Source organism: Delphinus delphis, chromosome 1 (genome assembly GCF_949987515.2).
Source record: "Delphinus delphis chromosome 1, mDelDel1.2, whole genome shotgun sequence".
Classification (NCBI taxonomy): Eukaryota; Metazoa; Chordata; class Mammalia; order Artiodactyla; family Delphinidae; genus Delphinus; species Delphinus delphis.
Genome location: NC_082683.1, coordinates 92,668,052 through 92,696,044, shown reverse-complemented (window position 1 = coordinate 92,696,044; position 27,993 = coordinate 92,668,052).

Here is a 27,993-nt window from a genome sequence, read left to right as displayed (position 1 = left end):
ATGCCTGTTTGGTTTCTTTTGTATTTATCCTGCTCTAGGTTCATAGGCTTAATATCTTCCAAGGGTTTTGAAAAGCAATCAGTCATTATTGACTCATTTATTGCTTTTGGCCCACTATTTTTCCCTTCCTTCTAGGATTCTAATTACATGTATGTTAGGCTTTCTCAAGGTACCCCTTATAAATCTTTACCTCTCTTTTGTTTTTTCCTTTGTTTGGTCTCTCTCAGCTTCATTCTCAGGATTTTCTTTTGGTCTTCTAATATATATTCTGATGCAACAATTATCTTTTCAGCTGTGTCTAATCCCCTGTTAAAATTATGCACTGACTTCCAGAACACCATCATATCCTGATTATTTTCCTACTTTACTAGATGATTCTCTCCATTCTCCTTTGATGGTTTATTCTCCTTTACCAAATCTTTAGGTGTTAGATTTTCTTTATTCTTGATCTTAGCCTCTCTCTTACTCTTTTAAAATTAATTATGAAAGTCATAAAGTCAAATATTATCTACCTTTAACTCATTTATATCTTCCACTCCATTTTCCCTTCTGAGTTAAATGTCTATGTATGAAAATGTCTAAATTCTTCAGGCAACTTATACCATAAATTTTCTTCTTTTGCTTCTGTTTATTCATGATTTCCATTTTTGCCGACTCCTTCCTTTCGTGCCCTTCATGAGTTAAAATGCTTATATCTTAATAAAAATATAACAGTGAAATTTACACAATTAGTTCAAACAGTGGAAGAAAGACAGTGCTTTCCAACAGAAATGTAATATAAACCATATATATAATTTATATTTTTCTAATAGCTATACTTAAAAAGTTAAAAAATGGGTAAAATTAATTTTATTAATATATTTTATTTAACACAATATATCTAAAATGTCACTTTGACAGTATAAACATTTTTATTGTAAGAGGGTTGGGGGAGGGTGAACTGGATGAAGGTAGTCAACAGATACAAACTTCTAGTTATAAGATAAAGAAGTATTAGGGATGTAATGTACCCATGATAAATACAATTAACACTGCTCTATGTTAGATATGGAAAGTTGTTAAGAGAGTAAAACCTAAGACTTCTCATCATGAGGAAAAAAAAATTTTTTCTTTATCTTTTATTTTGTATCTATATGAAATGATAGATGTTCACTAAACTTATTGTGGTAAATCAGCATATCTCAATTAAGATTCTGAATTTTTATTGAAAATACATGACATGTATGCAAGTTTCATAAAATTTGCCTTTAGAAAAGTAGATTCATTCCCATCAACAGTGTAGGAGGGTGGGAATGTAAACTGGTAGAGCCACTATGGAGAACAGTATGGAGGTTCCTTAAAAAACTAAAAATAGAGCTACTCTATGATCCAGAAATCCTAATCCTGGGCATATATCCTGAGAAAAATATGGTTCAAAAGGATACATGCACACCAATGTTCATTTCAGTGCTGTTTACAATAGCCAAGACATGGAAACAATCTAAATGTCCACTGATAGGTGAATGGATAAAGAAGATATGGTACATATATACAATGGAATATTACTCAGCCATTAAAAAGAATGAAATAATGCCATTTGCAGCAACATGGATGGACCTGAAGATTATCATACTAAGTGAAGTAAGTCAGACAGAGACAGACAAATATTATACGATATTGCTTATATGCAGAACCTTAAAAAAAGATACAAAACAGAAACAGACTCACAGACTTAGAGAACGAACTTATGGTTACCAGTGGGGAAGGACTGGGGGGAGAGATAGACTGGGAGTTTGAGATTGACATGTACACACTATGGTATTTAAAGTAGATAACCGACAAGGACCTACTGTATACCATAGGGAACTCTGTTCAATATTCTGTAATAACCTAAATGGGAAAATAATACGAAAAAGAATAGATACATGTATATGCATAACAGAATCACTTTGCTGTACACTTGAAACTAACACAACATTGTTAATCAACTATATAAAATTTTAAAGAAGAAAGTGATTATTGATTAAAAAAAAGCAGATAGCCAAGTTTTTCCAAATGTTTTACTTCAATGTTTTCTAAAAACCAAATCAAGTACCAAAAAAATAGTTTTACTTAATATCTGCATCCTGTATAAAAAAATATTTCTTATTTTAGTAGAACAGATTTGGATTTAAATTAAAAGCATACATATTTAAAAACTACCTATGTCCAAGTTGAACAACTTATCTAATTCTTTTGTTAGCCTCGTATTATTTTCATCAAATTCAAAATGGTGCTGTCTAAACTGAAAGCCATCTTAACTGTATCAATAGCAAAAAAAAAAACCTTAGAATTTTTCTTTTTGCTCTTTTACAAGAGAAAAATCTTTTGCATATTGATTCATGTTAGAAGAAATACATGGAATCATTATTATTGACTGTATTATGTACGGTTTCAATTTCAACAGTGTGTCTTCTACTACACAACTCAAACTGTCCAGCTAGATCACAATACGCACCATTGACTGGTGCTTCAAAATGTCAGTGAAAAAATATGAATCACATTGTCATTTTTTGTCTCTGATTATTGAATAACTAGCAAGCATTTTTGTTTTATGAAAACTCTTGAATTTGAATTAACAATATACTAAATCTTTGTAAGACTCTTCACAACTCAACCAATGAACACTGACAACAGACAGGATATCAGTAAATAGATTGCCTATCATTTATTTCAGTGGCTCCAAAAACGTGATTTTTCATGGTATTTGCATATATATACTGAAAAATTTTAACAACTATATCCTGACACATTTTATATTTTTTATTTCAGAAAACTGAGTACAAATATTTTTAATATGGGTCATACAATGCAATAAAGCAAGGTAAACATTAGTCTCTTCTTTTAAAATTCCAATAAATCTGGAACACAATCTTTAATCTAGCAGTAGTTTTTCTTTGACAGATGTAAATGTGAATATGAGAAAACAACATACTCAAATATTAATTGGTCAATGTCTCATATTGTAATCTAAACCTAAAATATGCAAACTTTAAAATTTTGAATCAATTCATCACTGATATTTTTAGAAAGATCTTGTATTGAGCAATTGTTTGTCAACTTAATTGAAAGTCTCACTTTTTGTAAAATAGCTGTATCTTTTTCTTTCACTCATAATTTTTAAACAAAATTTCCATAATTGAAACAATAATTTGTTTTTGTCATCTACTCATATAATCATAATACTTTATTATTTTGAATGAGTTTTGAAGGTCGACAATTTAAATGAAAATTAAATTACTGGATCTGCACACAGCAAAGTTGTTGCTAGAGGTATCTGGTGTAACTGTTACAAGGAAGTCTTACAATTTGGATTATTTCTCTTAGCCTATGCTTTACCATATTTTAAATGTCTATTACCTAAGATTATTTAATTTAGCCCATGATCTGCCCTTCAGCTTAGGAAACAATAATTAGTGTCTTTCTGAAACAGACTCATATTAAGTGTCCCCAAAAGACTGATATATTAAACCATAAATTTTATGAATTTATGTTTTAGTCTTAGATAAATTTGTCACATGGGTGAAAATACTGATGTTAGTGTGGAAATATAACTAATAAACAGAGTGAGGATATTATCAGACAAGGTAAATTAGATAAGGCAACCTTATATATAATTTCTCAGTGGAATGATCTAATCAAATTGAAAAAACTCAAAATGCCCACATCTCCTTATATATCTTCACAACACAAAGAGCCATACCAATAGCATCGAAGCCTCTACACTCTCTCCTCTCTGTCAGTGTTAGCTCTCTTCCCCACTAGGGCTTGATTGAGAACTTTTGATTTTTACTTCATTTACTATCCTTCTATGAATCCAAGCTTGATCAACTCATCCTTACCCTCCAGCCTTTCCTCTTCTTACTACCTTTTCACTAGTTATGAAAATTCAACAAGGATAGTCAATTCTCATAAACCTGCAAATTAGTTTCCTTGGGATGACTTTGGATATTAATGTATTATTTTTACAGTTTAAATTCACAGGATGTTCTTATATTCACATTTCCAATTTTTTGAGAGAAGTCTCAGTGTAATTATCCAAGTACTGACAAAAGGCCTAAAAAAAGGATATACACAGGAAATTTAACATTTCTCTGCAAGTGCTGAGTCCACAGAATAAATGTGTGAGATCTGAGAAGTATTTGAAAGTATCAGTTGACCCGACTCATTGTTTTGACTTTCACATATTCCTCCTTTACCTATGAAATAGTTTCAGACTGAGAGACCTTTTAATAGTCATTCTCAGGATGAGACCTTTTAATAGTCATTCTCAGGATTTTGGTTTCTGATACATGAATGAGGACAAATGATCAGAAATTGTCTCTCAGAACTTCCATAAAAAATTGAAACAAAACAAATCTAAGTACAATAGAATTGGTTCTAAAGTGTCTTGATTTTTCTTTTTTCTTTCTTTTTAAATACCTAATGAGCATTATTTATGGTAGAGGCATAAGTCTAATGAAAATTAGTCTTCAGGAGGAATTCAAGCATTCCAGATTATCATTCATTGAATTTATAACCTTCTAATACGAGCTAGTTCTCAAAAGCCACGGTTGTTTTTACACATTTTTCTTTTCCATTATACCTAGTACATTTAATAAGTGACTATCATATTTTGAAAAACAGTATCTTTTTAAAATAAAAAATAACACTGTAATCTTTTATTAAGAAAAAATATTAGATTCATCATCTCTTGGGTTATTAAGAAATATTACAATATTTCCATATTCTTCTATTTTTAAGAAAAAATATTACATTAGCAAAGTTTAAGACCTTGGCTTCTTGGCCTATCAATTTTGAGATTGTTTCCTATACCGTTAGTGTTTTGTTTCCAAGTTATTTTACTGCAGCAGGCAGGACATCTAACTGAATACATTGCTTCACTGAAACAGCCCGGACTTTAATTCTGTAACAGTCCTGTTACATTACCATCTTTTAGGAGGCCTGTCACTAAGCCATGGCAGTAGGAAAGAGGAGCAGGAAAGGAACATTAATGAAGGCAGCTGCATTCTGGTGATTTCCCAAGAGAAGACAAACACCAATCTACTGAAGGACTTTGGCTGCCAGCAGGTAAAATCAGGACACTGCCTTTATTTCCAGCATATTAGGGATGTTTCATTTCTGCCTTCCTCAGCCCGATGGAGAACATGCTGACAGACTCTGACCTTTCATCAGTGGAAGCAGGGAATCTGAAAGTTATTTTAGGACTACCTAGCAACAAATTCATAAGTCTTACAATTTCTAAGAATTAAGTCTGTGGCCTCCTCATTTAGGGAATGTGGTAATCTGTTATAACTTTAGAACAAATAGTATATGTTACAATATTTGTTAGTTTTTTTTCCCCTTTTGTCTATTAAATGGAGATGATTACTCTTACTTCAGAAGTAAGGTTTTCCTATCTTTCTGGTGTTCACTGGTCCATTTTACAGTAGGTAAGAAATATATACATATCATCTATAATCTCAAGATGCAAACTGGATTTTCTTATTTGTGCAACTGGCTACTGAGGCTTATCACTCTCCAGCCAGCTTCTTGTCCTATTGTTCACCTGCGAATGTCCTTCCCTCCATTCACACAGTGAAGTTGTTCGCATCCATTCCATGCTTTTCACACCTTCCGTGACTTCATCCATGCTGCTCCTCTGCCTGCAACATTCTCATCCATCTTTGCCCCTCTGCTAGACCACACTTCAACTTCTCCAGGAATCCTTCTTTAAATGCTATAATTAACTGAATTGTCTTTTTGTTTGCAATGCATAGCAAAATGCAGTAGGCACTTATTATTTAAATAAATGTACTAATAGTGATTTGTTATTTAATGTTTCCTAAAGAAGAGAATAATTTTTATAACTTTTTCTCCTTAAAGTGGGCCTCGTTTCAGAATTTTAATGCTTAAGTTTTTTCTACACTAAAAGTTTATTAGAGAAAAGACCAACATATTTTTATTTCCATATAAATAATATGCCCTCTAAGTTTTAAAGAGATTTACCTCCACTCCTTAATTCTTCAATTATATAAAAGTATTTAAACAAGGGTAATGTTATATACTATTTATTTATTCATGGATTTTACCACTTTTTCACTGTCTCTCACTGCCTTATGTCCTCTGTTCTGTCTTTTCAAGACCACAACCTGAAACCCCTTGCATCCTTTATCCAATTACCTCTATTGGCAAAAGCCCATGAGTTAAATCCAACTCTGCTAACCCATCCAATTGGCCTATAAATCCATCACTTGATCTATCTGATCAATAATTTTACTCTCTTTTTCTCTGTTTCTCTATCATCTCCTATAATCTTTATTCCTTTTTTACCCCTCTTGCTGAATGATTTCCCCTGAGCATGGAAATATGCTATCCCTTCTATCTCTATAAGTATTTTTCCATTGTATATCCTCTCCTGCTGTTAATTCATTTCTTTCCTCTCCCTTAGAGCAAGAACTCCTCAGTAGTTGTCTGTGCTCACAAATTCAATTCCTTTTCTTCATACTCCCTAGAACCTTCTCTGGTCAATGTTTTCCCCACACCACTGAACTGCTCTAGTCAAGGTCACCCGTGACCTCCATTTTGGCAATTACAGAGGCTAATTCTCAGTGCTCAGCTCAGTGTTTATTATAATTAACCATCAGCGGAATTTAACTCAGTTGATTATTACCTCCTCATTAAAAAAATCTTTTCATTTGACTTTTATAACACCACATCTCTAGTTTCCAAGAGGGATGTATTTGCCTAGGTGCAGTGAGAAAGATTATGCATAGTCCATAGAGAAGTTAAAAATAATAACACAACTTACTAAAATGTTCTGTTTTTACTGTCACAATTCACGAGCAACACTCCTTACTGAAAAAAAAGGCATTTTGTTACGCCTATGTTTAAGAATTGCTATAGTTCCTGTAGAATTTTAATAATTTATATTTAATCTTCAAGTTAGCACCTTTTCTCTCTTTGACTCACACAGACTAAGTTACAAGCCTTCCTTCTCAGAATGAGCTTGTGATGATTCAGAATTGTTTGAGCTCTTTTCCAGTGTGGTGTGTATCTCCAACCCATGTGGATCCTGCCTTTAAACAATAGATTCAAATAGGAGTGATGCACCAGTGACTGTAAAGGTGAGGAAAAAGGCCATGAATTACTTCAATGCTATTATTCTATATTACACTGGGATTTTTAATTTGTGCATAGAATTTAAAACAATGAGATAGCTAGGAAACTTTAGTGTGTAATGTTTTTGTTTGCTCTATGTGATCTTTAGGTAATAAGGGAAATAGTCTACTGAATTTGAATAATATCTTTAAAATTGGAATTAACTGGAATTTAGTCTTACTTTAATTATTTGTTTTTAAAATAAAAATGAATTAAGAAAACTGCAGTATTATTATGAATTACTGTGATAGACCAATATGTCTTCCCTTTTTTCAAAAAATGTTATTAAAATTATGAATTCATTTCATTAGTTGTAGTATAAAATTATTTTTATGTTCTACTTTTTATTGAAACTGACTACTCAAACAACAAAAATTTATTATCTCTAGAAGTTCAAAATCAAATGTCAGCAGGGTTGGCTCTTTCAGAGGGCTTTGAGGGAAAGATCTGTTCCAGGCCTCTCTCGTTGGCTTATAGATGGCTGTCCTCTCCCTGGAGGACATGTCATGTCATCTGCATACAAAGACAAGTTTTATGTCTTCCTTCCTGATTTGCATATGCCCTTTATGTCATTTTCTTGCCTTACTGCATTACCAAAACACTCAGTATGATGTTGAAAAGGAATGGTGAGAGGGGACATCCTTGCCTTGTATCTGATCTTAGTGGGAAAGTTTCAGGTTTTTCATCAAGTTTCATGTTAACTTGTAGGTATAATGTAGGTATCTTGTAGATGGTCTTTACCAAGTTAAGAAAGTTGTCCTCTATTCCTAGTTTCCTGGGTTTTTATCATGAATGGGTGTTGGATTTTATCAAATGCTTCTTATTCACTTATGATATGACCATAAGATTTTTTCCCTTTCAGCCTATTGATATAATGGATTACATTAATTGACTTTTTAAAAACATTTTTATTGGAGTATAATTGCTTTACAATGGTGTGTTAGTTCCTGCTTTATAACAAAGTAAATCAGTTATACATATACATATACCCCCAAATGTCCTCTCTCTTGTGTCTCCCTCCTCCCACCCTCCCTATCGCACCCTTGTGGTCACAAAGTACCGAGCTGATCACCCGGTGCTATGTGACTGCTTCCCACTAGCTATCGATTTTACATTGGATAATGTATATATGTCCATATATACACTACCACTCTCACTTTGTCCCAGCTCACCCGTCCCCGTCCCCGTCCCCTCAAGTCCATTCTCTAGTAGGTCTGTGTCTTTATTCCCGTCTTGCCCCTAGGTTCTTCATGACTTTTTTTTTTTCTTTAGATTCCATATATGTGTGTTAGCATACAGTATTGTTTTTCTCTTTCTGACATACTTCACTCTGTATGACACAATCTAGGTCCATCCACCTCACAACAAATAACTCAATTTCGTTTCTTTTTATGGCTGAGTAATATTCCATTGTATATATGTGCCAAATCTTCTTTATCCATTCATCTGTCGATGGACACTTAGGTTGCTTCCATGTCCTGGCTACTGTAAATAGAGCTGCAATGAATAATGTGGTACATGACTCTTTTTGAAATATGCTTTTCTCAGGGTATATGCCCAGTAGTGGGATTGCTGGGTCGTATGGTAGTTCTATTTTTAGTTTTCTAAGGAACCTCCATACTGTTCTCCATAGTGGCTGTATCAATTTACATTCCCACCAACAGTGTATGAGGTTTCCCTTTTCTCCATACCCTCTCCAGCATTTATTGTTTGTAGATATTTTGATGATGGCCATTCTGACCAGTGTGAGATGATATTGCATTGTAGTACTGATTTGCATTTCTCTAACGATTAATGATGTTGAGCATTATTTCATGTGTTTGTTGGCAATCTGTATATGTTCTTAGAGAAATGTCTATTTAGGTCTTCTGCACAGTTTTGGATTGGGTTGTTTGTTTTTTTGATATTGAGCTGCATGAGCTGCTTGTAAATTTTGGAGATTAATCCTTTGTCAGTTGCCTTAATTTGCAAATATTTTCTCCCATGCTGAGGGATGTCTTTTCATCTTGTTTATGATTTCCTTTGCTGTGCAAAAGCTTTTAAGTTTCATTAGGTCCCATTTTTTTATGTTTGTTTTTATTACCATTTCTTTAGAAGCTGGGTCAAAAAGGAACTTGCTGTGATTTATGTCATAGAGTGTTCTATGTTTTCCTGTAAGAGTTTGATAGTGTCTGGCCTTACATTTAGGTCTTTAATCTATTTTTTTTTTTTTTTTTTTTTTTTGCGATACACGGGCCTCTCACCATTGTGGCCTCTCCCGGTGCAGAGCACAGACTCCGGACGCGCAGGCTCAGCGGCCATGGCTCATGGGCCCAGCCGCTCCGCGGCATGTGGGATCTTCCCGGACTGGGGCACGAACCCGTGTCTCCTGCGTCGGCAGGCAGACTCTCAACCACTGCGCCACCAGGGAAGCCCTTTAATCCATTTTGAGTTTACTTATGTGTATGGTGTCAGGGAGTGTTCTAATTTCATTCTTTTACATGTAGTTGTCCAGTTTTCCCAGCAACACTTATTAAAGAGGCTGTCTTTTCTCCATTTTATACTCTTGCCTCCTTTATCAAAGATAAGGTGACGATATGTGCATGGGTTTATCTCTGGGCTTTCTATCCTGTTCCATTCATCTGTATTTCTGTTTTTGTGCCAGGACCATACTGTCTTGATTACTGTAGCTTTGTAGTATAGTCTGAAGTCAGGGAGCCTGATTCCTCCAGCTCCGTTTTTCTTTCTCAAGATTGCTTTGGCTATTCGAGGTCCTTTAGGTTTCCATACAAACTGTGAAATTTTTTGTTCTAGTTCTGTGAAAAATGCCATTGGTAGTTTGATAGGGATTGCATTGAATCTGTAGATTGCTTTGGGCAGTATAGTCATTTTCACAATCTTGATTCTTCCAATCCAAGAACATGGTATATCTTTCCATCTATTTGTATCATCTTTAATTTCTTTCATCAGTGTTTTATAATTTTCTGCATATAGGATTTTGTCTCCTAAGGTAGATTTATTCCTAGATATTTTATTCTTTGTGTTGCAGTGGTAAATGGGAGTGTTTTCTTAATTTCACTTTCAGATTTTTCATCATTAGAGTATAGGAATGCAAAAGATTTCTGTGCATTAATTTTGAATCATGCTACTTTCCCAAATTCATTGATTAGCTCTAGTAGTTTTCTGGTAGCATCTTTAGGGTTCTCTAGGTATAGTATCATGTCATCTGCAAACAGTGACAGCTTTACTTCTTCTTTTCTGATTTGTATTGCTTTTATTTCTTTCTCTTCCCTGATTGCTGTGGCTAAAACTTCCAAAAGTATGTGAATAACAGTGGTGTGAGTGGGCAACCTTGTCTTGTTCCTGATCTTAGAGGAAATGGTTTCAATTTTTCACCACTGAGGACTATGTTGTCTGTGGGTTGGTCATATATGGCCATTATTATGTTGAGGTAAGTTACTTCTATGCCTACTTTCTGGAGAGTTTTTTTCATAAATGGGTGTTGAATTTTGTCGAAAGTCTTTTCTGCATCTATTGAAATGATCATATGGTTTTTATTCTTCAATTTGTTAATATGGTGTATCACATTGATTGATTTGCATGTATTGAAAAATCCTTGCATTCCTGCGATAAACCCACTTGATCATGGTATGATCCATTTAATGTGCTATTGGATTCTGTTTGCTAGTATTTTGTTGAGGATTTTTGAATCTATGTTCATCAGTGATATTGGTCTGTAGTTTTGTTTTTTTGTGACATCTTTGTCTGGGTTTGGTATCAGGGTGATGGTGACCTCGTAGAATGAGTTTGGGAGTGTTCCTCACTCTTCTATATTTTGGAAGAGTTTGAGAAGGATAGGTGTTAGCTCTTCTCTAAATGTTTGATAGAATTCACCTGTGAAACCATCTGGTCCTGGGTTTTTGTTTGTTGGAAGATTTTAAATCAGAGTTTCAATTTCAGTGCTTGTGATTGGTCTGTTCATATTTTCTTTTTCTTCCTGGTTCAGTCTTGGCAGGTTGTGCATTTCTAAGAATTTGTCCATTTCTTCCAGGTTGTCCATTTTATTGACATAGAGTTGCTTGTAGTAATCTCTCATGAACCTTTGTATTTCTGCAGTGTCAGTTGTTACTTATCCTTTTTCATTTATAATTCTATTGATGTGAGTCTTCTCCTGTTTTTTCTTGATGAGTCTGGCTAATGGTTTATCAAATTTGTTTATCTTCTCAAAGAACCAGCTTTTAGTTTTATTGATCTTTGCTATCATTTCCTTCATTTCTTTTTCATTTATTTGTGATCTGATCTTTATAATTTCTTTCCTTCTGCTAACTTTGGGGTTTTTTGTTCCTCTTTCTCTAATTGCTTTAGGTGTAACGTTAGGTTGTTTATTTGAGATGTTTCTTGTTTCTTAATGTAGGATTGTATTGCTATAAACTTCCCTCTTTGAAATGCTTTTGCTGCATCCCATAGGTTTTGGGTCGTTGTGTTTCCATTGTCATTTGTTTCTAGGTATTTTTTGATTTCCTCTTTGATTTCTTCAGTGATCTTTTGGTTATCAAGTAGTGTACTGTTTAGCCTCCATGTGTTTGTATTTTTTACAGATTTTTTCCTGTAATTGATATCTAGCTCATAGCGTTGTGGTCAGAAAAGATACTTGATATGGTTTCAATTTTCTTAAATTTACCAAGGTTTGATTTGTGACCCAAGATATGATCTATCCTGGAGAATGTTTCATGAGCACTTGAGAACAAAGTATATTCTGTTGTTTTTGGAAGGAATGTCCTATAAATATCAATTAAGTGCATCTTGTTTAATATATCATTTAAAGCTTCTGTTTCCTTATTTATTTTCATTTTGGATCATCTGTCCAATCGTGAAAGTTGGGTGTTAAAGTCCTTTACTATGGTTGTATTACTGTCAATTTCCCCTTTTATGGCTGTTAGTATTTGCCTTATGTATTGAGGTGCCCCTATGTTGGGTTCAGAAATATTTACAACTGTTGTATCTTCTTCTTGGATTGATCCCTTGATCATTACGTAGTGTCCTTCTTTGTCTCTTGTAATAGTCTTTGTTTTAAAGTCTATTTTGTCTGATATGAGAATTGCTACTCCAGCTTCCTTTTGATTTCCATTTGCATGGAATATCTTTTTCCATCCCCTCACTTTCTGTCTGTATGTGTCCCTAGGTCTGAAGTGGGTCTCTTGTAGACAGCATATATATGGGTCTTGTTTTTGTATCCATTCAGCCAGTCTATGTCTTTTGGTTTGAGCACTTAATCCATTTACATTTAAGGTAGTTATCAATATGTATGTTCCTCATACCATTTTCTTAATTGTTTTGGGTTTGCTTTCGTAGGTCTTTTCCTTCTCTTGTGTTTCCTGCCTAGAGAAGTTCCTTTAGCATTTGTTGTAAAGCTGGTTTGGTGGTGCTAAATTCTCTTAGCTTTTGCTTGTTTGTAAAGCTTTTAATTTCCCCATCAAATCTGAATGAGATCCTTGCTGGGTAGAGTAATTTTGGTTGTAGGTTTTTCCCTTTAATCACTTTACATATGTCCTGCCACTCCCTTCTGGTTGCAGAGTTTCTGCTGAAAAATCAGCTGTTAACCTTATGGGGATTCCCTTGTATGTTACTTTCTGTTTTTCCCTTGCTGCTTTTAATATTTTTCCTTTGTATCTATTTTTTTGTTTTTATGGTATGCAGGCCTCTCACTGTTGTGGCCTCTCCCATTGTGGAGCACAGGCTCTGGACACGCAGGCTCAGCAGCCATGGTTCGTGGGCCCAGACGCTCTGTGGCATGTGTTATCTTCCTGGACCGGGGCATGAACCCGTATCCCCTGCATTGGCAGGCGGACCCTCAAGTACTGCGCCACCAGGGAAGCCCTGTATCTATTTTTTGATGGTTTGATTAATATTTGTCTTGGTGTGTTTCTCCTTGGATTTATCCTGTATGGGACTCTCTGTGCTTCCTGGACTTGATTGACTATTTCCTTTCCCATATTAGGCAAGTTTTCAACTATAATCTCTTCAAATATTTTCTCAGTCCCTTTCTTTTTCTCTTCTTCTTCTGGGACCCTTATAATTCGAATGTTGGTGTGTTTAATGTTGTCCCAGAGGTTTCTGAGACTGTCCTCTATTCTCTTTATTCTTTTTTCTTTATTCTGCTCTGCAGTAGTTATTTCCACTATTTTATCTTCCAGGTCACTTATCCGTTCTTCTGCCTCAGTTATTCTACTTGATTCCTTCTAGAGAATGTTTAATTTCATTTATGGTGTTGTTCATCACTCTTTGTTTGCTCTTTAGTTCTTCTAGGTCCTTGTTAAACGTTTCTTGTATTTTCTCCATTCTATTTCCAAGATTTTGGATCATCTTTACTGTCATTATTGTGAATTCTTTTTCAGGTAGACTGCCTTTTTCCTCTTCATTTGTTAGGTGTGGTGGGATTTTGCCTTGCTCCTTCATCTGCTATGTGTTTCTCTGTCTTCTCATTTTGCTTAACTTACTGTGTTTGGGGTCTCCTTTTCGCAGGCTGCAGATTCATTGTTTCCGTTGTTTGTGGTGTCTGTTCCCATTGGCTAAGGTTGGTTCAGTAGGTTGTGTAGGCTTCCTGGTGGAGGGGACTAGTGCCTGGGCTCTGGTGCATGAGGCTGGATCTTGTCTTTCTGGTGGGCAGGTCCACGTCTGGTGGTGTGTTTTGGGGTGTCTGTAACCTTATTATGATCTTAGGCAGCCTCTCTGTTAATGGGTCATGTTGTGTTCCTGTCTTGCTAGTTGTTTGGCATAGGGTGTCCAGCATTGTAGCTTGCTGGTAATTGAGGGGAGCTGGGTCTCAGCGTTGAGATGGAAATCTCTGGCAGAGCTTTCACCATTTCATATTATGTGGAGCAGGAGTTCTCTTGTGGACCAATGTCCTGATCTTGGCTCTCCCACCCCAGAGGCACAAGCCTGATGCCTGGCTGGAGCACCAAGAGCCTGTCATCCATACGGAAGCTATAAGGTGTCTCCAAAGAATCCACAAGTGTACTTGAACACCAAAGGGGATAGTGAGACAACTGAATGAGGAGATGCAATGCTGAGCCTGAGACCATTCAGAGGCATAGGCAGAACACTGGGTACCTCTAGGGAGCCATGTGCAGAGGCCTTATACCTAACACATCAGACTAGAGTTCACAGTGCAGAGCTACCACATTGACACCCCAACTCCATGGATCCTGTGTTGAAGAGCTGCTTGGGGCACCTCAATTCAAGATGGCTGCACTGGGCACCTCCCATTAATTGACTTTTGAATGTTGAACCAACCTTACATACCTGAGATAAGTCCCACTGGTTCATGGTGCATAATTCTTGTCATACGTTTTTGGATTCCATTTATTAATTTCTTGCTGAGGAGTTTTACATTTGTGTTCATGAAGGATACTAGTCTGCAGTTTTCTTGTAGTATCTTTGTCTGGTTTGGTTTTAGTGTACTGGTAGCCTTATAGAATAAGTTAGAAAGTATTCTCTCTGCTTTTGTCCTCTGACAGAGATTGTAGAGAATTGATATAACTTCTTTTTTAAATGTTTGGTTAGAATTCAACAGTGAACTTATTTGGCTTTGGTTTTTTTTCTTTTGGAAAGTATTAATTATTAATTTATTAAAATACATATAGGCCTATTCAGATTCTCTAATTCTGGGGTGAGTTTTGGTAGCATGTGTCTTTCAAGGAACTGGTCCATTACATTTAGGTTAGCAAATTTTGGAGCATGTAGTTGTTCACAGTATTCCTGATTATCTTTTTAATTTCCATGGGATCTGTAATGATGTCCTCTCTTTAATTTCTCATATTAGTAATCTGTGTTACCTGTCTTTTTTTCTTAGTTAGCCTGCCTATTATGTTGATTTTATTGAACTTTCCAAAGAATTAGCTTTTGATTTTGTTGATTTTCTCTATTAATTTTCTGTTTCAAACTTCATTGATTTCTGCTCTAATTCTTATGTATTTTTTTATTGCTTACATTGGGTTTAATTTGCTCCTCTTTTTCTAATTTCCTATGGTGGAGACTTAGATTCTTGATTTGAAATCTTCTTTTCTAGCCCAAGTCAGTTAGGCTTTGCTACAGCAGATTAGGCTCTGGTTAAGTAGTTCCCTCTGAGGGCAGACCTTGTTAAGAAGGACAAGATGCTCTGGATTATTTCAAAATGGTTCCTTTCCCTCTCTCTGCTGGAAGCCCAAGGAGATTTTCCTTTGATATTTACCATGGGAACCTGGTCAAACTCCTAGAGATAAATTTAAAAATATTGTATGGGTTCCTCTATGACTCCTGGGACTAGTAAGTGATTACACCAAGGTTACAGAATACAAGGTTAGTGTACGAAAGTCAATTTTTTTCCTATATACCAACATTGAACAACTGGAATTTGAAATTTAAAACACAATACCATTTATATTAGTATCCTCCAAAATGAAATAATTAGGTATATATCTAACAAACTATGTGCAAGAGCTATATGAGGAAAACTACAAAATTCTGATGTACAAAATCAAATAAAAAATAATAAAGAGCTATTCCATGTTCATTAATAGGAAGACTCAATATTGTCAAGATGTCAATTCTTAACTTGATCTACAGTTTCTATGCAATCCCAATCAAAATTCCAACAAGTTTTTTTATGGATATGGACAAACCTATGCTATAGTTTACATGAAGAGACAAAAGACCCAAGAATAGCCAACATGATATTGAGGAAAAGAATAAAGTTGGTGGACTGATATTACCTGTCTTAAAAAATTACTATAAAGCTACAATAATCAAGACAGTGTGTTAACACTGAGAAAAGACAAACAGATTAATGGAACAATATAGAGAACTCAGAAATAGACTCCCATAAATATAGTCACCTTGATATTTGGCAAAGGACCAAAAGCAATGCAATGGAGCAAAGACAGTCTCTTCAACAAATGATGCTGGAACAATGGTACATCTACTTGCAAAAACATGACTCTAGAAACAGACCTAACACCCTTCACAAAAATTAACTCAAAATGGATCTTAGACATAAATATAAAATGCAAAACCATGAAACTTCTAGAAAACAACATATGAGAAAAATCAACATGACCATGGGTATGGTGATAGCTTCTTAGATATAAAACCAAAGGCACAGTCCATGAAAGAAATTGATAAGCTGGACTTCATTAAAGTTAAAAACTTCTGCTATGTCAAAGACCATGTCAAGAGAAGTCGAAGATGAGCCACAGACTGAGAGAAAATATTTGCAAAATACACTTCTGATCAAGGACTACTATAGAAAATATACAAAGAACTAAAAAACTCATAATATTGAAACAAACAACTCCATTTAAAAATGGGCCAAAGACCTTTAATAGACACCTCATCAAAAAAGATGTACAGATGGCTATTAAGCATAAAGAGATGGTCCAAATCATACGTCACCATGGAAATGTAAACTACAACAACAGTGAAGTACCACTACACACCTACTGGAACGGCCAGAACCCAGAACACTGACAACATCAAATGTTGGTATGGATGTAGGGCAAAGGGAACTCTCATTCATTGCTGGTGGGAATGCAAAGTGTTACAGCTACTTGAGAAGACAGTTTGACGATTTGTTACAAAACTAAACATATTTTTACCAAATGATTCAGCAAATCACACCCCTTGGTATTTAGCCAATGGATTTGCAAACTTAGGTCTATACAAAAACCTGAACACAGATATGTATAGCAGCTTTATTCATAACTGCCAAACCCTGGAAGCAATCAAGATGTCCTTTAGTAAGTGAATGGTTAAATAAACTGTGGCATATCCAGACAATGGGATATTATTCAGTGCTAACAAGAAATGGGTTATCAAGTCACAAAAAGACATGGAGGAACCTTAAATAAATACTATTAAGTGAAAGAAGCTAATCTGTGAAGGCTACATATTTTGATTCCAGCTATATAACATTCTGGAAAAGGCAAACTATGGAGGCAATAAAAAGGTCATTGGTTGCCGGCAGGGGGGCCTGGGGGAGAGATGAAGAGGCACAGCACAGATTTTAGGTCAGTGAAAATACTCTGTATGATATTAATGATGGATATATGACATTATACATTTTTCCAAACCCATATAACGTACAGAATCAACCCTAACCAACCCCATAGTCAGGTGAACTATGGACTATGGGTGATATGTCAATGTAGGTTCATCAATTGTAACAACTGTACCATTCTGGTAAGTGATACTGATACTGGGGGAGGCTATGCATGTGTGGGGGTTAAGGAAAATCTCTGTACCATCTTCTCATTTTTGTTGTAAACCAAAATCTCTTTGAAAAATTAAAGTCTTAAAATAAAATTATACACTCTGGGTGTCAAATATGCCAGGTATGCTGTTACACAGTAATCTGATTTTGTACTTAACTTACTGCTTACACCTCGATCTCATGTTTTTAAATACCTCTATGAACTGTCTTGCAAATGTAAATCTCTATCCCCAACTTCTCCCCTGAACACTAATTTCATAATTCCAAATGCCTTCTGCTATATCACTTGAATGAATTATAGATGACACAAAACTAACAGGTCCAAAATGATACTCCCAATCCTCCCCTATCAGACTTGATTTTCCCTCAGTTTGATCCACATAGTAAATGGCAACTGTATTCTGCCAGTTACCCAGGTCACTTTCTGGAGTCATATTTGGCTCTTTCTTTTTCTATTATACACCATATCTAGACTATTAGAAAATCCCATTATCTCTACCTTCAAATACATCCAGAATTGGACCATTAAATTACTGTTAAGACCATGATGACCATGATCATCTTCTGCTTGAATATTTCATTAGATTCATATAACTTGCCTCCTTTCTTATACTCTTATCTTTTTGGCCTAGTTTCTACAAAGCTGCCAGAGTAATATTGTAAAATATTAGATATACATAAAGTTTATTTCTCAAAACATTCTAATGGTTTCCCATTTTCCTTAGAGTAAAAGCCATTGCCCTTAACTTACAATGGCCTATAGGTTCCTGGGATGTCTTGTCCTTATTGCTTTCCTGTCGCTTCTTAATTACTCTCCCTGTCACTTACTCTGTTTCATATCTATGCCTATCTTTGCTTATCCTGAACATCAGGTTTGCCTTCCCCTTAGGAATTTTGCCCCTGGTAATTAATATCTTATAAAATGTTTTCTCCAGATATCCAAACAGTTTCCTCCCTCTCCCATATTTTTAATTAGATTTCCATGACCAATCTGTTTAGAACAGTTATAGTTCCTTCCAACCTTGTTGCTACCATGGTACCCTATTTTATTATTTTACTATATTTTATATAGTACTGATTTACTATGTAGTTATATATTTATTTACATGCTCTATCTCCACAGCAGCCTTGCTTACCTCCAGTGAATGGAAACTTCAGGAATACTTTGTTTGTCTGTTTTTCATTTTTTTAAAATTCCTTTATCTGCAAGGATTTATCTGGTACATTGTAAGTGCTCAATAAATATCACTGAATTGGGACTTCCCAGTCTTCCCTGAAGACTCCACGCTTCACTGCAGGAGGTGTGGGTTCCCTGCAGGGAACTAATATCTCAATGCCATGCAGTGTGGCCAAAAGTTAAAAAAAAAAAAAAAAAAAGTTAAAAAAAATTACTGAATTAATTGAAAAAAACTTTGAATTTAGAAACAAATATCAAAATTGTAAATAGATCTCAGTATGTCACACACAAAAAATGACAGGGGTTTTCATTAAGGTAATACCAGCTACTATAACAGATATATCTGAACTGTCAGTAGCTAAACTTTGCTTAAGTTTGATAAATATGTTCAAAGTCAGTAATTCTTCTCCAAACGACGATTTAAGGATTCTGACTCCTTCTATAGTGTGAATCAACCATTTTCACATGCAGTTTCCAAGATTATCTGGGGAACTGCACTCATTCTGGGAACATTCTGGGTACATTTTAAGGGACTAAACCTTGAATTGGTTTACAACGCTTTCATTCACATTCCATGGGCTAGCATTCAGTCTGATGGCCACATTAGAAGAGGAAATGGCCAGTTAGAAGAGGAAATGGGTTTGATAAAGAAGTAATATTCTCTGACACAGCAAGTAATTAAAAGGACAAAATATGGGCTTCCCTGGTGGCGCAGTGGTTGAGAGTCCGCCTGCCGATGCAGGGGACGCGGGTTTGTGCCCTGGTCCGGGAGGATCCCGCGTGCTGTGGAGTGGCTGGGCCCGTGAGCCGTGGCTGCTGGGCCTGCGTGTCCGGAGCCTGTGCTCCGCGGTGGGAGAGGCCACAGCGGTGAGAGGCCCGCGTACCGCAAAAAAAAAAAAAAAAAAAAAAGAAGAAGGACAAAATAAACATAGGGTATCTGCATAAATATGAATGTCTAATAATACCCATTATATTTCAACAAATTATGAGGTCATAATTATATAACTGTCTTAGGGGATTTTTCTTCTAATTATCAGTGTTTAAAATATATAATTTTGGCCATTTTGCTTATTCCATGAAAAATTCAAGGAGAACATGTTCAGTAGGAATCTTGCCCAACCGAATATTTGAATTGTTACATTTGGTGTTGCTTTATGTTTACCTGGCAGGTGGATTCTTGAAACTAATGTGGTATTATGTTCTTACAGATGTTCTTGCCAATCTGAGCATCTGGTTTTGTAAACTCCGCTTCCAACAAAAATTTCTCAGGCTGAGATTTACTCTCAAGTGCACAACTGGCGTTCAGAGAACTTCCAATGGAAACATATATTAAGGCTAAAGAATGAAGCACAAAAGGTTCACTGATTCAACCTGAGGGAAAATGATGTTCTTTGAGTTTTCTAAGTATTATAGTGATTATTTAAATGTAAACACTATATGTTTGCTTTCCACAAATTCTGTTCCATAGAGCAGTAGTTATGTGACATGACCAATGTGGAAAAAGTTCTATACCATTAACAAATATTTTTAGAAATATTTTATTCAATAGTTTCACTCTAGGAACATCAAAATAAGGGTTGATACAGTGAAGTCACTGAGATATTCTTAAATTCTGTCTAGTTGTTTGTAAAAGCATGTTTCTCACTTTGTTTTGACCATGAAATTATTTTCTCACCTCAGTATCTATTGTACTAGTTTCCTAGGGCTGCCATAGCGAAGTACCATAACTGGATGTCTTAGAGCAATTTATTATCTTACAGGTCTGTAGACTACAAATCTGAAATCAAGGTATTGGCAGGGACATGCTTCCTCTGAAACCTATAGAAAAAAGATATTTTCTAGCCTCTTCCAGCTTTTATTAGCCCCAGACATTCCTTAGTTTGTGGCAGCATAATTCTAATCTCTGTCTCCATCTTCACATGTTCAAAATACCCCTTTTGGTCATACTGGATTATGGCCTAGCATAATGCCCTCATTTCAGCTAGATTACTTTGATAAAGTAATAAAGTTTGGAAACATGGTCACATTCTGAGGTACCGGGGATTAGGACTTCAGCATATATTTGGGGGGTGGGGTGCATAATCTAACCCATAACACCTATCTACATATTTTCTGAGGAATGCAATCTGGAATATATTATGCTACATAATTGCATCTCAACTATTGCAATGGGAGTGTGTTGTATGACTTTTAAAAAAATTCTAAAGTTATAAAAACATCAGAGCCAAATACAAACAGATCAAGTTAATAATTGTTCCATAACCACAATTTATCTGATCTATCTCCATTTAGGTCTACTCAATTACTAATACCATTACTAAAAATTACTCAAAATTTATTACCTGCTGATACTTGATTAGCAATATCTATGTAAATATTATAGCAAACCATATCCCTTTGTATACCATATAAGTTACAATATAAGGTTCACACTCAATTGTTAACACTTGAGAATGTACATACATTTTAACCTTCATCTTGAGTCAAAGCCTCTCATAAATAAATAAATTATGGACTTTACTTAAAAATAATATATCGGGGGTCTTCCCTGGTGGCGCAGTGGTTGAGAGTCCGCCTGCCGATACAGGGGACACGGGTTCATGCCCTGGTCCGGGAAGATCCCACGTGCCGTGGAGCGGCTGGGCCCGTGAGCCATGGCTGCTGAGCCTGAGTGTCCGGAGCCTGTGCTCCACAACGGGAAAGGCCACAGCAGTGAGAGGCCCGCGTACCGCAAAAAAAACAAAAAAACAACAACAAAAAAACCAACTTTAATCCTTACTTTTAGGACAAATTTAAATTATATATATTTACATATAAATATATGTAACCCTACATATATTGTTATATTAATACATATATACATATTCTTATAATATGTTCCCATTTTGTTATGTTATTATTCTAATATTAACACATGTATACATATATTAATTCAAATAGTCATATATATATATGTATTTCACCCTATATATATTCTTCAAGTTAATCACTTAATTAACACCGACCTGAAAAGTGGTAATATTGTGGATCTAAGTTGGTACAGATGGAAGACATTTTCACATATTGAGGTATGGGGAAGTCGTTCTGACTTATACATGATTTAACTTAAATTTTAGGCTAACCAAAACAGCTTCTTCATGGCCTATTAAACATTCATTATACATTGGCTTTAACCATTAAAGAAAACAAAGCATTTATAGATCAGAATGTAGTACTGTGGTTCAGGCATTCAAAATGGCGCTGGGTGGCCATTGTGGATATGGCTTCAGATACGTTCCTGTATTACTGAGAATTTGAATTTTCTGAACTGTATCAGACTCAAGGACATCACCAGCTGTTCTTAAAAACAATATCTACTAATAGCTGCAGGATTCTTACTTCTTGCCAGCTCCAAACCTAACAATTGGAAAACAGTTTATGTAATTTTGTGGGTTTTGCCTTTATAAGCCTCCTTCATTTTGTATTCCAGTGTAACACAATTAAAATGCTTCTTGAATCTGTGTCTCCCAGGCTATATTCTCAGTTTGGCTCAGAAAATCTCTTTTCTATTCCTATTATAGATTGATTCATTATTTCCATTGACAGTGCTAACTACAAGACATAAATATATGTTAATGTGAAAATATGTATTTTTATTTTAAAGTTAATGTGTGATGTCAAAATAAAAATTCTTGCTTTAAAACACCATACTGATTAATTGGAGACAAAAAAATAAACTAAATTTTTAAAATAGATAATTTCTTCTGCCATTTTTTTTTGAATGTAATTATTTTGTGAATAAGTGTTGTGAGGTACACAGTTTTTAAAAAAATCTAATATAAGAGGCAGTTTTTCCTTAGAAACTACATTTCCTATATAAACAGTACTAAATTAAATTTTGTATAAAAGATGCAACCTTGTGATTTATAATAATAAATATATATTTGGTCTTCATCTCTGTTTCTGGCACAGAGATTCTAAAACCCTTATAGTTTCCTAAGTGATGACAGCAAAACGTGTCTTTTGTTATCTAATGAGGTTACTTTTGGAAAGCACCTAAGGCTGTTGGCTGGTTGGCTGAAGAGTCAACCACGTGATTAGAGGATTGGAACTTTTAGTCTTCAGTCCCACCCTTCTGACCTCTGGGGACAGGGGTAGAGCTGGAGGTTGGATCAATTACCCACAGCCAATGATTTAATCAATCATTATATAATGAAACCTCCACAAAAACTCCACAAAGACCTGGTCTGAGAGCTCCCAGGTTGGTGAACAAGGGGAGATTTAGGGAGAGTGGCACTCAGAGAGAGCATGGAAGCTCCATGTCCTTTCCCCATACCTTGCCCTGTGCATCTCTTCCATCTGGCTATCCTTGAGTTATGTCCTCTTATAATAAACTAGTGATCTAGTTAGTAAAATGTTTCTCTGAGTTCTGTGAGCCATTCTAACAAATTAATAGAACCCAAGGAGAGGATTTATGGGAACCTCTGATTTATAGCTAGTTGGGCAGAAGCACAGGTAACAGCTGAAATGGTGGGGGTCGGGGGGCAGTCTTGTAAGACTGAATGCTTAACCTGTGGAATCTGATGCTATCTCCAAGTAAATACTGTCACAACTGAGTTAAATTATAAGACACCCAGCTGGTGTCAGAGCATTGCTTATTGTATATGTGGGGACTCCACCCGTACATGTTGAAATCAGGTCCAGGAATCCAAAAATAAAGTGTAAAACAATACTTCTTATACATTTGTAAGACAATTTAATGATAAAACAAACTTGATAACAAGCAGAAATGGAATGCACACTAATTAAGGAATTGTATTATATTCTGCCTGCTTTCTACCCATCCAGAAAGAAAAAAGAACAAAATTTGCTGTTAACTCTTCAGTTCTAATCATTGTTTTATATGCCAGTATACAGATAGAATATCCTAGAGTGTTTCCTCAAATTTTGTAAAACAAAATATTTTAAAACTCTTCAAAAATGAATGGGACTTTAATTTCTTATGAATCAAAGAGCTTTCCTACCGTACACAGAATCTTTAGGTGCCAGTTGATATGAGTCTCTCTACATGTATTCTTCAATTTAACCGACAATTACCTGAAAATGTGGTAACACTGTGGATTTATTTTAGTACTAATTGCAATAATTGAACCAACTACCCCTGCCCCCCAAGGCAGACCAAGCATCCATTCATACTCCAATCATTTGTATACAAAGGTGGAATTAGGTAGTTCATTATTTTGATGGCCATACACCTCATTCTGCCCTGCACAGTTCCGATTTTGCTTGTTAATATCATCTTTTTTTTTTTTTTGCAGTATGCGGGCCTCTCACTGTTGTGGCCTCTCCCATTGCGGAGCACAGGCTCCGGACACTCAGGCTCAGCGGCCATGGCTCACGGGCCCAGCCGCTCCACGGCACGTGGGATCTTCCCGGACCGGGGCATGAACCCGTGTCCCCTGTATCGGCAGGCGGACTCTCAACCACTGCGCCACCAGGGAAGCCCCTATCATCTTTCTTTTAATCTCAACTGTGGTCCCTTTTGAATGCTAAATCATACAGTAATTGTGGATTTCCCAAAAGCTGCTATGTGTACTTCAGGAAATAATTTTAATTTTTAGTATGGAGGATATAGTAGCTAAAAGAAATTGGAAAGAAATCAATAAATAAATGTGCCAAAGGAAAGATGCTTCTAGAGAAAATATGCTGAAGATAGAGAAAATAATTGATGGGCCAAAATCAACAAATAGAATTCAGGAAAAAAAATGGAAAACGATAAAATTTCTGAGATGGGAAGGAAGAAGTAAAAATAGGTACTTAATAGATAATCATGGGGTCACAAGTCATTAAGTTGAAGATTCTCCTACATGACGATTTCACTGTTCTAAATGCTGTAGGAGATATCAGTTTTTTAAAGTAATTAATCTAAAGGTACAGTAAGATACTTAAAAGCAATTAAGTTTTTTATAGCAAACTTGGGTAACAGGAAATGGAGTTAAGACAAATAAAAATAAGGATAATGAGGATCCATTTAAAATTTAATACTATGTATATTTGTAGTTGCAACAATGTGCACAATTTTGTGATTTCTTGCAGTCATACGTACCCACTGTGTAGGTATGGGGAAGCTAAATGTTTAGATTGATTTAGGATTGTAGACACGAAAGGACAGAGGATGGAAGACCTTGAGAAAGCTCACAAGAGAGTAATTAACAAATTATACCATCAATTCATGGTTAGATAAGAAAGACTGTGAAAACAGAAGGGAGAGTACTTATAAACCAGAGGAAAATGAAAGCATAATAAGAGGTGGTTAGGATGAGAGCAGAGAGTGGTTGAAGTTGAAACAAGGGAGGTGGTAGAAAAGGCAAGACAGGAAATTGTCACAGAAGAGGAATTAAGGCTGTGACATCAAGCAATCCCTATATAAGACAATGTCCAGTTGCGGCCTTTGCACTTGTTCTAATAATTGGCAGTTGAAATGTTTAGCCATTAATAATCCTTATAATTCTGATATTATTTTAGAATTGTATTCTCTGCAGGGGATAAAGCAGTATTTGAGTGATGAAGTTATGTGAAAAATGTTGTTTGTAGACCTGGGAAAACTTACACTGTTTCCTGGCTGACACTTTCTTGTAGAATTCTTTTCCTTAAGCTATAAAAGAAAACACCTGTTTTTGTATTGTTCCCTATGATATGAGGGTTGGCTCAGGTACCGTCCAACCCAAGAGTTCCTATGTTTTCTGGTTTGGCTGGAGTCTTCTGTGGTTGAAGTGATGATGTCTAATTGGGCAATTATTTTTTACTGCAAAGGGGCCACACATCTAAATTAAGAACTAAAACCACCCTGAGGACAAGGCCAGGACAACCTGACTTTCATCATCACATTAAGTCATTTTCCATCTGCTCGCTTGCTTGTTTACTCTCTCTCTCTCTCTCTCTCTCTCTCTCTTGCTCTCTGTCTCTCTCTCCCACACCACTTTTATATCCATACATTACCATCTATCCAAGGTCCTACTCATTTCTAAAGATTTCCCAATTTCTCCTTCCTCTTATTGCATTTTTCTTTGATTTTTTTGTATTTTTTTCCACCACTCATTTTGCTTCTTAACTCTGTGTTTTCTATAGAGATATTGTTTCTTTTTCTCAGTGTGCTTTATTATTCCTGAAGATAAAGGACTCCTACTTACTGTGTAGCACCTATCAGAGAAGATTATTAATAAATGCTTTTAGAATTGAATTGACTTATCAAGAGGATTCTTCAGTAAGTTGGGGCATGGGAGATGTTCAAGGAAGCAAGGTTGCATTTTTAGAGACTACCTTGGTCACCATCCCTTCATCATCTCCTGTGTTATTCTAGCAGTTTTATAAATTATTTATCTGCATTGATGTTCTGTGAAGACAATAGGGAGGAATTCATTATGCTTTCAAGGCAGCACATAGTACTAAATGTGGTTACAAGTCACCAATTTTTCCATTATTCTTGGGAGTCCTTAATTGCACACACTATTAGTACTGTTTCTTTTCAGGCAATAGAAATGAGTCTTCATAAATGCTAAGCATAACATTCCATAAATGTGCAAATTGTATATGCTGCTCAATGTAGTGTTGCTGATGTGGCCCAATTGGATTTATACATGCATATCCTTTACTCACTAACGAGGCCAGAGGAATCCATGAGCATGTGTTTCTAATGCCTTTTACTGCCCTTACTGTATGAATAGGGTCATGGCCTTGATGAGGTTTCTTTCTTCAAAACAAAAACCTGGTTTTCCAACATATAAAGGTTAAAAGGAGACATTTTTACATATTTTTACACAAATTTTTACTGAATTTAAAACTTCTGTTTTTTTAATTGGAAAGTTAATAGTAATTTGAAAAAAGAATTGAAATCTGTCAATATGCATTCATGACCAGCTAGTTTATAATTAGTGGTAATTCCTATACATCTGAGTCTCTTATGCATGTTCACCAAATAACAACTTAATTGTAAAATCCACCAGGAATGCTGTTAATATTAAACAGCCAAGATAACAGTGTTTCAAGAAAGATGTTTTTACTCACATCATAATTATCATCAATTTCACTAAATATATGGTAATATGCATTTCTAATGACATTCTTATTTTCCTAAGAAATTAAGGGCAAGAGAATATAAAGTCATAGGAAATATTTTTAAACATAATTCCTAAAATCTAAGTTCTGTATGAAACTTATGCCAACACTAGATTATCCATGCACCTGATACTCCATAAACATGTCCTGCCTTGCTGACTGACCACAAGCACTTGGGATAAATCTTAAGAATGTCTGGAAGCAGTTGGTCATAAAACATAGATAAATTATTGAAATGTCTGAAGGATAAACTCATTTTCCAATAAAATGGAGAGGGTTCATATAAAAAGTAAAATAAGTGATAATTTAAAGTCATTTCTTTGCGTTCCAAGAACTATGGAAATTCAATGAAAAAACTGGAGAGGGGGCTTCCCTGGTGGCGCAGTGGTTGAGAGTCAGCCTGCCAATGCAGGGGACACGGGTTCGTGCCCTGGTCCGGGAAGATCCCACATGCCGCGGAGCGGCTGGGCCCATGAGCCATGGCCGCTGAGTCTGCGCGTCCGGAGCCTGTGCTCCGCAACGGGAGAGGCCACTGCAGTGAGAGGTCCGCGTACCGAAAAAACAAAAAACAAAAAACAAACTGAGAATGCTCCTGTGATTTGTAAAAAAGGAATTTCTTCTTTAGAAAACACTCCTTTTTACTTGGGAGAAAAGAGGCTTGTCTGCTTTTAGTTATAAAATATGCCCTCTGCCATTCCTTTTAAAAGACATTGAGTGTCCTGCTTTTCAACCTCATCCACAGGAACTACTAGAAAGTATTACTGTGATGGAAATAACTGTTTTTTTTCCCTCAGAAATAAACTCATTGAATGCATGCCTTGTTTATTACTGAGGGGTGAGCTTCTTTATGGATATAAATTTACTTCAGGAGTAGGAAAAAGAGACGTTTTGATGCTCACATAATAATATAGCACAATATTCACAGTACCTAGTGAAATGACTTGAATGATAGAGCTATATGCAATTTTGTTAATTCACAGCAAGCTTAGGCCTAAATCATAATTGATAATAACCATGACGTGGCACTGCAAATATTTATGGATGTTTCCACATTTGTATCAATTTTAAAGAAATGTAAGTACGTAATGAATTATTTCTACCTGCATTTATTGCTATGGAGAAAATTTAGAAGTTAGATGTTTGATATTAAGGGAAAATTTTGAATGAAACTAAATATCTAAGAGTAAGCTATTCCTTGGGATGTACCAATTGTCATTTTAACCAAATGTTTGAGCTGATCAATTTGTTTTCAACCAAAACTTGCTCCAGCCTAAAAATATTCAGACCACTATGACTAGAGTCTTATAAATAACACTGCTATCTCACTCAATCGTGGTAG